The following is a 14,963-nucleotide window of genomic DNA, read 5'->3' on the forward strand; positions in this document are numbered from 1 at the left end:
AGTAGAAATCTTTGGAGTTTTATCTCTTTAATTGCTCATATCTTTTTTGTTATTATTATGTGAAGTAGAAAGTGATTTGATGTTGCTTTTTGTCAGAATCTAAATTCCTAAAAAGGATTGCTTTGTTATTTTTTGATGATCGGTTGTCTCTTTTTCTTCAACTTACACCAAGTAAAGTTAAGTTTATTTCTCCTTATTTTTTTATACTGAAGTCTTTAAATGTAGTGTATGGTGGAATTATTTGCTGTAGAAGGCTTTGAAAATCATAGCTTTTGTGATAATTATATGGTGTGAGAGGGACATGCGATGCCTTTACTTATTTGCTTTATTGAATTGTTTGGCTTATAGTATATTAAATGAAAGTTTAATAATTTTATTTTGAATTGTGATGTTGCTAATATGAAATATGAATTAGTTACTTGAAAGTGGTTAAGTACAGTGTTTTGAAATGTAAATAAGTTACTTTAGAATGTGACTTGAAAATGGTTAAGTGTTGTCACTTGAAATGTGAATTCATGACTTGAAAATGATTTACTATTGTCACTTGAAATATGAATTTGTGACTTGAAAATGATCAAGTGTGGTGTTTTGAAATGTGTACTAGTGATTTCAAAATGATCAAATGTAGTCACTTGAAATATGAATTTGTGACTTGAAAATGATCAAGTGTGGTATTTTGAAATGCGTACTAGTGACTTCAAAATGATCAAGTGTAGTCACTTGAAATATGAATTTGTGACTTGAAAATGATCAAATCTGATGTTTTAAAATGCGTACTTGTGACTTCAAAATGATCAAATGTAGTCACTTGGGAAATGGATTAGTGATGTAAAAATGGTTTAGTGTAGTTACTTGAAATGTGAACTTGTTTTTGTAATTATTAAAGTGTAATCACTTGACAATGTGAATTCATGACTTGAAAATGGTTAAGTATTGTCACTTGAAATGTGAATTCATGACTTGAAATTGGTTAAGTGTTGTCACCTGAAATGTGAATTAGAGACGTGAAAATGGTTAAGTGTATGAATTTGTTACTTGATAATGATCAAGTGTAGTGTTTTGAAATATGTACTAGTGACTTCAAAATAATCAAGTGTAGTCACTTGAGAGGTGGATTAGTGACTTGAAAATAATTTAATGTAGTTACTTGAAAAGTGAACTTGTGTTTTGTAATTAGTAAAGTATAATCACTTGAAAATGTGAATTCAAAACTTGAAAATGGTAAAGTGTTGTCACTTGAAATGTGAATTCACGACTTGAAAATGGTTTGGTGTTGTCACTTGAAATGTGAATTAGAGACTTGGAAATGATTAACTGTAGTCACTTGAAATATGAATTTGTGACTTGAAAATGATCAAGTGTAGTGTTTTGAAATGTGTACTAGTGACTTCAAAATCATCAAGCGTAATCACTTGACTTGAAAATAGTTTAGTGTAGTTATTTAAAAAGTGAACTGGTGTTTTGTAATTAGTGAAGTGTAATCACTTGAAAATGTGAATTCATGACTTGAAAATGGTCAAGTGTTGTCACTTGAAATGTGAATTAATCACTTGAGAATGGTTTAGTGTTGTCATTTGAAATGTGAATTAGAGACACGAAAATGGTTAAGTGTAGCCACTTGAAATATGAATTCATGACTTGAAAATGGTTTAGTGTTTTCACTTGAAATGTGAATTCATGACTTGAAAACGGTTTAGTACAGTTATTTGAAAAGTGAACTTGTGTTTTGTAATTAGTAAAGTATAATCACTTGAAAATGTCAATTCATGACTTGAATATGGCCAAGCGTTGTCACTTGAAATGTGAATTAGAGACATGAAAAAGGTTAAGTGTATGAATTTGTAACTTGAAAATGATAAGTATAGTGTTTTGAAATATGTACTAATGAATTCAAAATGATCAAGCATAGTCACTTGAGAAGTGGATTAGTGACTTGAAAATGGTTTAGTTTAGTTACTTAAAAAGTGAACTTGTGTTTTGTAATTAGTAAAGTGTAATCACTTGAAAATGTGAATTCATTTGAAAATGGTCAAGTGTTGTCACTTTAAATGTGAATTTATGGCTTGAAAATGATTTAGTGTTGTCACTTGAAATATGAATTAGAGACATGAAAATGGTTCGGTGTAGTCACTTAAAATATGAATTTGTGACTTGAAAATGATCAAGTGTAGTGTTTTGAAATGTGTACTAGTGACTTCAAAATGATCAAATGTAGTCACTTGAGAAGTGGATTAGTGAATAGAAAATGATTTAGTATAGTTACTTGAAAAGTGAACTTGTGTTTTTTAATTACTAAAGTGTAATCACTTGAAAATGTGAATTCATGACTTGAAAATGGTTTAATGTTGTCACTTGAAATATGAATTTATAACTTGAAAATGGTTTAGTTTTGTCACTTGAAATGTGAATTCATGAATTGAAAACGGTTTAGTGATGTCACTTGAAATGTGAATTAGAGACATGAAAATGGTTAAGTGTAGTAACGTGAAATATGAATTTGTGAATTGAAAATAATCAAGTGTAGAGTTTTGAAAGTTGTACTAGTGACTTCAAAATGATCAAGTGTAATCCCTTGAGAAGTGGATTAGTGATTTGAAAATAGTTTAGTGTAGTTATTGTCACAACCCTTTTTCGTACTCCAAAAGAAAGAATTCATTTTAAGTTCGAAAGGGTTTTATTATTAAGGTGACAAAAATGAAAAATTTGTTTAGAAAAAAGATTATTTACAATTTCTATTCAGAGTCGCCACTTGACATAATCCGGTGTGCCAAGTCACCTTCAAAAGATCCTTTTCAAAATAATTTGACTCTTTAAAACTGGTTTGCGAACAGAGATTCTGACTAAGGAATTCTGTTGACTGAGGGGAAGGTGTTAGGCACCCCTCGGTCCCGTGGTTTGACCACGGTTTCTTGGTGGAGTGTATCGGCTAATTTTGGCACTAAGAACGTATAAACCACATAAAACACAAAAACAAGCATCCAAACACACGAAACAAAATAAATCCAAAGTATAGTGTTCAGTCCAATTATACAGTCCAAAATAAATAAAAATACAAAAATAAATCCTATCTAACCTACACTAATCCTAACTACGCTCCTGTGCTTTACCCGATGCCTCGGGCCTTCATCACGAACGTCTTTCGCCAACATAGTATGTCGGGGCATTCCCCGGTGAATAAATACAATGTGTCTTGGGGAATTCCTCGGCTAAATGAATACATTTGAATTAAATACGATAAACTAGAAAGAAACATTCACACGCACATTCCAACACTCAACCCCAATAACAAGTTCTAAAATTTTCCTACCCGAACCTATATTGCCTATCCATTTCAACACATCATAAATCTATCACGATTCATATCAACAATAGATCAAAATTAAACCGAATCTATCCTTTTTGTCATTTTTCAATTCTCACCCCCAAATTCCCTTTTAACACCACATGATTAATCAATTTCGATGAAGGATCAACAAATCGATATCAGCAATCATTCACGGTGATAAAAAATACATCAACATCAACAAAACAAAATCCACACGTAATGAATTCAACAAGCAAAAATATCAAACAATTAGGAATTAATAGAGAATGAGATGAAAATTAGACCTTAATGTCGCTTTTAATATATCGGAGGCAACACCGCGTTTGGAGAACCTCGACTCGAACCTCAACACGAAACAAATTCCAACTCGAGTTAAATTCCTCAGCTTTCGAACCAAATACCAATGAGAGATCCTAGCCTAACTCGATATCAGGAAATAGCAACTTGGACAGCCTTAACCCAAGAAGGAAGAAATATCAAGAATAACCGAGATTGAAACTGTGAAGAAAAATTGGAAAAACCCGTATAGCCGACCAACAAAATTCGATGAGAGAAGATTGAAACTTGGGTCGCCGTAGCTCCGGCGAGCTCAATGGCGTCAAGAAAAACGACCAGAAAAAGGTCAAGTTCCATTGAGATCTCATTGGATTCCCTGTTCTGAATGATTTTCGACTGGTTTCAACCCATTATTTGCCTTTTTCCCCCTCTAACTACAAAGATCGACCTTTTTGCGTGAACCTCTGATGGGTGTGCGTTAATCTCTGGTGAGATGCAATTTTTTGGTGAGACCGGAGCTTTTTCTCTCTGCGTGTGTATGTGTAGTCGATTGGGTGTGAATGAAGAAGATTCTCTTTTCTCTGTGTGCTGTGAGTATATTTGAGAAGAAGGTAAATTATCCGATGGGTCTCTATATGTGTGCTATTACGAAAAAGAAAGAAAAAGAAGCCTAAACAAATATTTTCTCTGTTGGTCCACCTCCTTTTACTGTCCGTGTATATCCAAAAATAATGGAGAAGAATATGGTGACAAAATGGGTCCTTTTGTTATGTGTACCCGTGGGTCCCCCTTCTTTTAGTTTGTTATTGTGAGGATAAAAATGTGAGTGGGTAGGGAGGTGGAAGCTTTTGATTGGGTAGGTTGTTAGGATAATATAAATTAGTTAGAGGTATTGTTTTTGTTTATTTTTGTATTTTTGTGGGATATAATTACATGGGGTTGAACACATGGTAAGGTGAACTAAAAGTGAATAAAATTAGACTTCCGGAGGAACAAAATTAGGTGTCTACATCATGCCCCCTTTGAGTGTAAACACGAAGTGTTTTCAGACAAAGAAGTAGACAGTGAGACCAAATTTTAACCCGACCATTATTCAAAGAAAGAAACAGAAGGAAGAAGGACAACCAGGTCTTGACTTAAGACATCCTACCTACCCAAGTTATGAGAGAATCAAGTCACGGGTATTTCAAAAAATTGGAAAGATATGGACTATACCGAGTTGGAGATTTAATTAAGGTTCCGTCGAGGTTCCATTCCACGGCTCTGTCATTACATTAAAAATAAAAATTACAAGTTAAAGCATAAATAAAATTACAAAAATCCTATCTATACAGCTTCCTTTGGACTCTTGACTTGAGTTTCATCACCCTATTCTTCAGGCGGGCTCCTGACTTGCTATTTCTTTAATTTGTTGCTTGCCTTTCAATTTCTTCACCCTGTTCTCCAGGCGGGTTCCTGACTTGCTATTTCATCAACTTGTTGCTATGCTTTCAAATTCTTCACCCTGTTCTGCAAGCGGGCTCCTGACTTGCTATTTTTCAATCTGTTTAACTTTCAATTCTTCACCTTGTTGCTTAGTTTTACATTTATTCGCCCTGTGCTTCGGGCAGGCTCCTGAAATCACATCAAAACTAAAAAGAAAATTATCCCAAACAAATATTTTTATAAAGAGAAATTCCGTTTATCTGCCAGAAAAGCAAAGTTTCAAAAACAGAAATTGAATTTTTGCCCCAGTTTATCATCAGAAGACTTTTGGAAAAGTCACATCATACCTACTTGCATGTTGCAATAATGAATCAAGACTCTGACCAAGAAATGCATCTCTTAAGAGTACAATTGAATAAGCAAGACCAGGAAGTGCGTCTCCTAAGAATTAAAGTGAGGGATTCTAACTAGAAAGTGCATCTTCTAGAGATACAAATTTAAGTTAAAAGTGTGTCACCTGAAAAATGAAAACTAGCAAGGAAGTACGTCTCCTAAGGATTAAGTGCAATAACTCGACTAGAAAGTGCATCTTCTAGGAATCAAGACTTAAGTTAGAAAGTGCATCACCAATGCCTCTTGAATTACTCAAACAAGGAAGTGCATCTCCTTACAAATGTTTCTTGAACTACCCAAACCAGAAAGTGCGTCTCCTTACAAATGTTGCTTGAATTACCCCAAATAAGGAAGTGCTTCTCCTTATCAAATGCCTTTTGAATTACCGAAACAAGAAAGTGCATCTCCTTACAAATGTCACTTGAATTACCCAACAATGAAGTGTGTCTCTTTACAAATGTTGCTTGAATTACCAAATAAGAAAGTGCGTCTCCTTATAAATGTTGCTTGAATTACTCAACAAGGAAGTGCGTCTCCTTACAAATGTTGCTGGAATTACCCAAACAAGGAAGTGCGTCTCTTTACAAATATTGCTGAAATTACCCAAACAAGGAAGTGCGTCTCCTTACAAATGTCGATCGAATTACCAAACTAGAAAGTCTGTCTCTTTTGGAAGTGCGTCTCCTTATGATAGCTCTTGAATTACCAAAATAAGAAACTGTGTTTCCTTACAAATATTGCTTGAGTTGTCAAAACAAGGAAGTGCATCCCCTTATAAATATTGTTGGAATTAGCCAAACAAGGAATGCGTCTCCTTACAAATGTTGCTGAAATTACCCGAACAAGGAAGTACGTCTCCTTACGAGTGCCAATCGAATTACCAAACAAGGAAGTGCGTCTCCTTACAAATGTTGCTTGAATTATCAAACAATGAAGTGCATCTCCTTACAAATGGTTGCTTGAATTTCCCACACAAGGAAGTGCATCTTCTTACAAATACCGCTTGAATTACCAAACAAGAAAGTGTGTTTCCTCACAAATATTGCTGGATTTACCATATAAGGAAGTGCGTCTCCTTAAAAATGTTGCTCGAATTTCCCACACAAGGATTATCATAAGGCAGTATTTTATTTTTGAAAGCGTTGTCCCATTTTTCAGGAGGAACCCGAACAAAAAGTAAAATCTCATTTTTCAAAAGGATCCTGAACAGAAAGTAAAATCTCATTTTTCAGGAGGGTCTTGAATAGAAAGTAACTCCCATTTTTCAGAAGGGTCCTGAACAGAAAGTAAAATCCTATTTTTCAGGAGGGTCATGAACATAAAGTAAAGTCCCATTTTTCAGGAGGGTCCTGGACATAAAGTAAAGTTCCATTTTTCAGGAGGGTCCTGACAGAAAGTAAAATTCCATTTTTCAGGAGGGTCCTGGACATAAAGTAAAATCCCATTTTTCAGGAGGGTCCTGAACAGAAAGTAAAATCTCATTTTTCAGGAGGGTCCTGAACAGAAAGTAACTCCCATTTTTCAGGAGGATCCTGAACAGAAAGTAAAATTCCATTTTTCTAGAGGGTCCTGAACATAAAGTAAAGTCCCATTTTTCAGGAGGGTCCTGAACATAAGGTAAAATCCTATTTTTCAGGAGGGTCCTGAACATAAAGTAAAGTTCCATTTTTTAGGAGGGTCCTGAATATAAAGTAAAGTCCCATTTTTCAGGAGGGTCCTGAACAGAAAGTAAAATCTTATTTTTTAGGAGGGTCCTGAACATAAAGTAAAATCTCACGGATGTGCATTTCCAATGGTAGCTGAATTAAGTGAAGTGAATCTGCCCCTATTTCCACAAAGAAAATTTGTCAGTTAAAAACTTAGTGGTAGCTTGCAGCACTTGGCTTTCCAGACATTTTCTCTAGTGTTCATTCCCTTCATTTTGTTTCAGATTTTTGACATCTTTCCCTGCTTTGTCGTGTCATTGATCCAAACTTAGATTATTAAGAGTGACTCCAAAATAAACATTGCATCTCTGCTTTGTTATGTTTCTCAGATAAATCCTTCAAACCTTGGTATTTTCATAAGGTCCTCAGCTTGTTTGTTGATAGCTTTCTGCATGCCTTTTTCAGCTCACAATTATGTCTCTTTCATATGTGGACTTTGTCTTGCATTATGCAATTGAAGAAGCTGGTAGCCAGTTTTGAAATCTTTTCTCACTTATTTTGATATGGACTTGACTCAAAAACAAGAGAAAAATGACAATGACTTTTATTTGGACCACTGACTCAAGAAAACAAAATAAAATAAAGAGAAGAAAGAAAAGATAATGAGTGTCCCCATTTGAAACAAAGAAATGACAAATTTTTTTAAAGTGCAGTCAACTCTAATGATTATACCATGCATTTTGGATTAAGCTACCTGATCTTTCCATCCAAACTTTCTACCAATTTTTGTTGAGTTAATGACCTTGAAACTGAGTTGTTTCCTTAGGCCAATTGCATTCAGACCTCATTCGGCTAGTGACGCTTTGAAGGGTCTTTCCCTCAGCTCACCATTGTCTTATGGTTTCTCTGAGGGTTTTTACTAATGAGACTCTATTATTCTCATTTCTCCCAACTCACAATTGTCTCACGGTGCCCGTGAAGGTTTTCACCAATAAGACTCTCTCATTTTTATCTCTCTCAACTTACTATCGCCTTACGGTGCTCGTGAGGGTTTTCACCAATAAGACTCTCATTTTTGTTTCTCTCTTGATTCCTTGTGCTGAGGAAGACAGGTAGTTCCTAAATACATCATCATATCCCTTGCATGCTTTGCCTTAACATCCCCAAAGATTGATCTGAAGGTCTTTTCTTTTGTTGTAACTTGACTTTTGGATAGGGTTAGAAAAAAAGGATGGCGTGAGGCCCAAACGACACTTGAAGTAGGTTAGAACTTACAACTTTTGGAATCGACTCAAACAATGAGGATTAACTCATGCCCCAGTTTCTTTTGACTAGGTAATTCTAAATTGTTTATTTGGTTGGACCGAGCCCTTAGTAGGGCAGCCTATGTATCTCACCCCCGAGAGAGGAGAATCAGGTCATGCATAGTTCTGGTAGCTTGTTCTTTTGCTTTGATCTGATTTTTCTTTTTTTAATTTGCTCTTTTCACTTTGCGATTCTTTTTTTCTAACTCTATTTTTCTTGACACTCTTTTTTTTTGGAAACATTTTTGTCTCTTTTGTAACTTTTTGACTTTATCTTTTTACTCGACACTATTCTTTGAACTTTGCTTACTCTATCTTGATTCCAAAAGAGGGGTATGAAAGAAAATAACACTAAGGCTCAAATGGGGTAAACAAAGGATGACACAATGTTTGGATAGCAGAATGAAATGTCTTTATCATATCAATCTTTGATAATGCAAGTACATAACATGCAATTGGAAGTGAGAGATGAAGATCATTTGCGATATCTTTTTAAGCAGATTGAGTTTGTGCGTCACTACTTCTTCTGTAAACTCCACCTTTGTTGTACATTCCTCACATTAAATGACTCATGCTTTCGTGGAGCTGCTTATCTTCTTGTTTCTCTTGATATAGCAATCACACGTCCACTATTTGACCTAATTGGGACTTGCCTTTCGATCGATGACCAAGTTGTTCTTGTGATTCTCAAAATAATTGCCTTATATTGTCACCAAATGTCTCAGCACTCTATCTATTTTCTCATAAACTCTCTTTTTTTAACTTTAACCCTTTGATTCAATGTTCATGCTTAAACTGGATTTTAAGATCTGGCTAAAAATTTCACTAGCATGTCATATCACTAGAGTTAACACAAAATGTACTATTTAAAGAAAACAAACAAACAACGCATATTTAAAACACAAAGGAAAATAAGACACTTCATTTAGTCAAAACAAAAGATAGAAAGGTTTGAACATAAATAACAAAAGGACAAAATAAGACAGATCCCAAACTACAACTCTGAAATAATTCAGAGAACAGAAAATAAAACAAAACAAACTACCAAACCCCTTTCTAGTAATGAGAGGGGTGACTTCTCAATTGCTCAGCCTGACATCTTAGCCATTGGTTTGCATATCAGCATGACTAGAGTTTTTCTCACTGTCAATATTCTACACCATGATTGATTTATCTTGAATCATCCTTTCAATTTCTCTTTTCAAAGCACGACAATCATCAATACTGTGACCCTGAACATCAAAATAATATGTACATCGTACATTAGGATCAAAATTTCTTGAATATGAGTCAGGAGTATACCCAAGGAGAGGAGTGATCATGCCCTGCTGTATCAATCTCTAGAATAAACTTTTATATGACTCTCTAATGGGTGTGAAAATATCCCTCGACTTCTGTCTCATTTCATTATTTGGCTTAAATTGAAAACCAGGCCTAAAAGGGCTTCGGTATGTATGTAGAGTTGGAGGATAACTTGACAGAGTTGGTGCGCACCAATGTGGGTAAGATAGGGGTTGAACATATGGTTGCACATTATACACTTGATATGGAGATCGGGGAATGGAATATATTTGATTTTGGGAAGGATTCTGTGGAACTTGGGCATAAACTTGGGTTTGAGCCCATGGGTAACGATGATATGGTTCTCTTGCCTATGTCTGTTATCCAACTGCAATGGTAGATGCATCTTTCTCATTCTTCTTTCTTCCCACACTTCCCGAACCTTTTTGAATTGTTTGAGTAGTCGCTTTCAATGTCACAAAACTCACAATGCGACCAGTGTTAATTCCATCCTCTATCATCTCCCCTATTTTGAGGAACTCAATAAATGGCTTGCCTAATGCAGGTAACAAGTGTTGATAATATATTTCATCCTGCTCTTGAATAAACGCCTCCACTATCTTACTTTCTTTCATTGGTGGTTTTACTCTAGCAGCTTGTTTGCGCCATCTGATCGCATACTCCCTGAAACTCTCAGTATTCTTCTTTTTTATACCAGTTAGGGATTTTTCATCAGGAATCAACTCCATATTGTATTGAAATTGTTGCACGAATTCGTTAGCAAGGTCATCCCAGTTTTTACACTTGTCGATGTCTTGGTCAACAAACCATTCTGAAGCTAGACTTGAAAGACTCCCACCAAAATATGCCATGAGTAATTCTTCCTTCCTATCGGTGCCCCTTAGCTGGTTGTAATAGCATCTCAAATGTGCTACAGGATCTCCATGTCCATCATACTTCTCAAACTTCGACATTTTAAAACCCAGAGGAAGATGTACACCAGTAAACATGCGCAGATTTTTATATGAGACACTTTTGTACCCCCCCAAGTCCTTGCAAGTTTTTCATAGTCAGTTCCAAACTTCTCAATTTTCTGGCCATTTTCTCTTGTTCTTCTGTCATAAAAGGCTTCTCAATATTTAGAGGAAATTCAAGCAGTTGAGGGTAGTCGTAAGGGCCAGTCGACTTAAATGTGGGCTCGAGAGCATAATGCTGATCACTAAAAATATTCAATGCAGGCTCTCTTGTAGAGTAGGGAGGCACAACTTGTGGATGAACATCAAAAGTAGGAGCTTCAGGTGGGGGTTGCACCGCAAAAGCATGAACAACAGCTGGAGCCGAGTATGTGGTAGTCTTGGATTGGGGAGTGAGGAAATGAACATTGAAAGTGGTTGGATATTGTTGCCCCGGAGTCGATCCTGATGCATGTTGTGGAATATCAACAAAAATGGGAAACTGTGCATGTGACACGGGAGGCAAGCTAGAAAGATATTCCAGATTATCAGTGGGAACTGGAGGAGGCGGCAACCCATTAGCCCAAGTTCGATGCATTTCTATTATTTGCCGCCTTAATTTTCGAATCTCTTCATTATCTCCTACATTCTCATTCCCCGAACTCTCTATCTGATTAGTGACAACTATCTCGGTATCCTTGTTGGCCATAACTTCCTCTGTGACTTGGAGCAATATGGACGACCAGCCAAAATGTCACAAACCAACCACCTTAAACTAACTGGACAAGAGATAACAAATGGTTAGAGTTCAACAGTTTTTCAAAACCTCTTTTTTTTTCTTGAAAAGATCACCGAACCCAAGAAGGCACCTACGTATCTCACTCCCGAAAGAGGAGAATCAGGTGTGCGTAGTTCGTGAAGTCTTGCCAAAATGGCCGATTATACTCTTTTTCTTTCTTTTTTCTTTTTCTTGAAACTTTAAAAAAGAAAAAAAAGAAAAATTTGTCAAAAGAAATGACGAAAATATTTTTGAATTCTTCGACTTTAACATCCCTATACAAAATGAAACCTATAATTACCAAAGAAAATCTTTTTGGGTTTTTTATTTTGAATTTCATATGAAAACGAAACTTGAACCTATTAAAGGAAAAATATTTTTTGTAGTTTTCTTTTAAAGACGTATATGAAACGCCTACTCTAAATGGAGAGTGAAGAAATATTTTTGAATTTTTCAAATAATATACCCAAACCAACAATAAGTTGTCTACGTATCTCACTCCCGAGAGAGGAGAATCAGGGGTGCGTAGTTCGTCCAGATTGGACAATTAATGATTAAATAACAGGCTAGACCCTGACTTAAGAGATACGACCAAAGACAGACGATGAACTATGTTAATAAAATCTTTTTATTTTTCATTTTGATACTTCACAGAAAAATGAAATCAACAACTATGAAAGAAAAATCTTTTTGGTATTTTCGTCATACGAAATGTAAAAAATTTCTAACATCTTTTTTTTTTTTGCATTTTTCTTTTATAAACACATCCTATGAATGAAAAAAATCTTCTTGAAGTTTTTGAATTGTGAATGCATGCTAAACGAGACAAAGAAAAATCTTTTTGATGTTTTTGAGAAAATGAGTGCAAAAGGTAAAAAAAAGTTCTTTTGAATTTTGGAATTGTGAAAAATAAAAGCCATAAAAAACTCTAAAAATTACGAAACTCTTTTTTTTTCTTGTTTTTTTTATTAACCACACACTTTACTTCTAACACATGTTTTCCCAAATCAGTCCGTCAAATAACCACGTTATCCTCAAAGATGCAATATTTAGCACGTAAGGATGCTTTAGAGGTAAGTCTCCAACAAAGGACCAAGTGGGCCCTGCTAGGTCTCAATATGATGCACATAAGCATGACCTAAATTCTGACCTACATTGGGGTTCACTAACAAGGCTGTTCGGGGGAGCGTATGGTCGATAGTGGCTGCGACAGCTTTCCACCTACTCCATAACACCGACGGCTCCCCCCCTAAAATAAGGGTGACTCAACTAGAGGTCGCGTACAACACGTATACTATGGACTTGTTGCAGAAAGAAGGCCGGGGGGTAGACACATGATGCCAGATATAAAAGCGGTAACACATAGGATAAATACTGTACACAAAGAGCATGAAAACATTCCATAATGATAAAACAATAACACAAAACAACACAAAAAAATATTTATACACATATAGTGCCAAACAAAGTCGATAGACTCCAAAATAAGCTCGAATTCTGAACAGTTGTCCCCAGCAGAGTCGCCAGAGCTGTCACACCCCTTTTTCGTACTCCAAAAGAAAGAATTCATTTTAAGTTCGAAAGGGTTTTATTATTAAGGTGAAAAAAATGAAAAATTTGTTTAGAAAAAAAATTATTTACAATTTCTATTCAGAGTCGCCACTTGACATAATCCGGTGTGCCAAGTCAGCTTCAAAAGATCCTTTCAAAATAATTTGACTCTTTAAAACTGGTTTGCGAACAGAGATTCCGACTAAGTAATTCTGTTGACCGAGGAGAAGGTGTTAGGCACCCCTCGGTCCCGTGGTTTGATCACGGTTGCTTGGTGGAGTGTATCGGCTAATTTTGGAACTAAGAACGTATAAACCACATAAAACACATAAACAAGCATCCAAACACATGAAACAAAATAAATCCAAAGTATAGTGTTCAGTCCAATTATACAGTCCAAAATAAATAAAAATACAAAAATAAATCCTACCTAACCTACACTAATCCTAACTACGCTCTCGTGCTTTACCCGATGCCTTGGGCCTTCATCACGAATGTCTTCCGCCAACATAGTACGTCGGGGCATTCCCCGGTGAATAAATACAATGTGTATTGGGGCATTCCCTGGCTAAATAAATACATGTGAATTAAATACGATAAACTAGAAAGAAACATTCACACGCACATTCCAACATTCAACCAAAATAACAAGTTCTAAAATTTGCCTACCCGAACCTATATTGCCTATCTATTTTAACACATCATAAATCTATCACGATTCATATCAACAATAGATCCAAATTAAACCGAATCTATCCTTTTTGTCATTTTTCAATTTTCACCCCCAAATTCCCTTTTAACACCACATGATTAACCAATTTCGATGAAGGATCAACAATCATTCATGGTGATAAAAAATACATCAACATCAACAAAACAAAATCCACACGTAATGAATTCAACTAGCAAAAATATCAAACAATTAGGAATTAATAGAGAATGAGATGAAAATTAGACCTTAATGTCGCTTTTAATATATCGGAGGCAACACTGCGTTTGGAGAACCTCAACTCGAACCTCAACACGAAATAAATTCCAACTCGAGTTAAATTCCTCAGCTTTCGAACCAAATACCAATGAGAGATCCTAGTCTAACTCGATATTAGGAAATAGTAACTCGGACAGCCTTAACCCAATAAGGAAGAAATATCAAGAAGAACCGAGATTGAAACTGTGAAGAAAAATTGGAAAAATCCGTATAGCCAACCAACAAAATTCGATAAGAGAAGACTGAAACTTGGGTAGCCGTAGCTCTGGCGAGCTCAATAGCGTTAAGAAAAACCACCAAAAAAAGGTCAGGTTCCATTGAGATCTCATCGGATTCCCTGTTCTGAATGATTTTCGATTGGTTTCAACCCATTATTTGCCTTTTTCCCCTCTAACTACAGAGATCGACCTTTTTGCGTGAACCTTTGATGGGTGTGTGTTAATCTCTGGTGAGATGTAATTTTCTGGTGAGACCAGAGCTTTTGCTCTCTGCGTGTGTATGTGTAGTCGATTGGGTGTGAATAGAGAAGATTCTCTTTTCTCTGTGTGCTGTGAGTATATTTGAGAAGAAGGTAAATTATCTGATGGGTCTCTGTGTGTGTGCTATTACGAAGAAGAAAGAAAAAGAAGCCCCAAAAAAATGTTTTCTCTGTTGGTCCACCTCCTTTTTACTGTCCGTGTATATCCAAAAATAATGGAGAAGAATATGGTGACAAAATGGGTCCTTTTGTTAGGTGTACCCGTGGGTCCTCCTTCTTTTAGTTTGTTATTGTGAGGATAAAAATGTGAGTGGGTAGGGAGGTGGAAGCTTTTGATTGGGTAGGTTGTTAGGATAAGATAAATTAGTTAGAGGTATTGTTTTTGTTTATTTTTGTATTTTTGTGGGATATAATTACATGGGGTTGGACACATGGTAAGGTGAACTAAAAATGAATAAAATTACACTTCGGGAGGAACAAAATTAGGTGTCTACAGTTATTTGAAAAGTAAACTTGTATTTTGAAATTAATTAAGTGTAATCACTTGAAAATGTGAATTCATGAC

The sequence above is a fragment of the Capsicum annuum genome, chromosome 7 (genome assembly GCF_002878395.1).
Source record: "Capsicum annuum cultivar UCD-10X-F1 chromosome 7, UCD10Xv1.1, whole genome shotgun sequence".
NCBI lineage: Eukaryota > Viridiplantae > Streptophyta > Magnoliopsida > Solanales > Solanaceae > Capsicum > Capsicum annuum.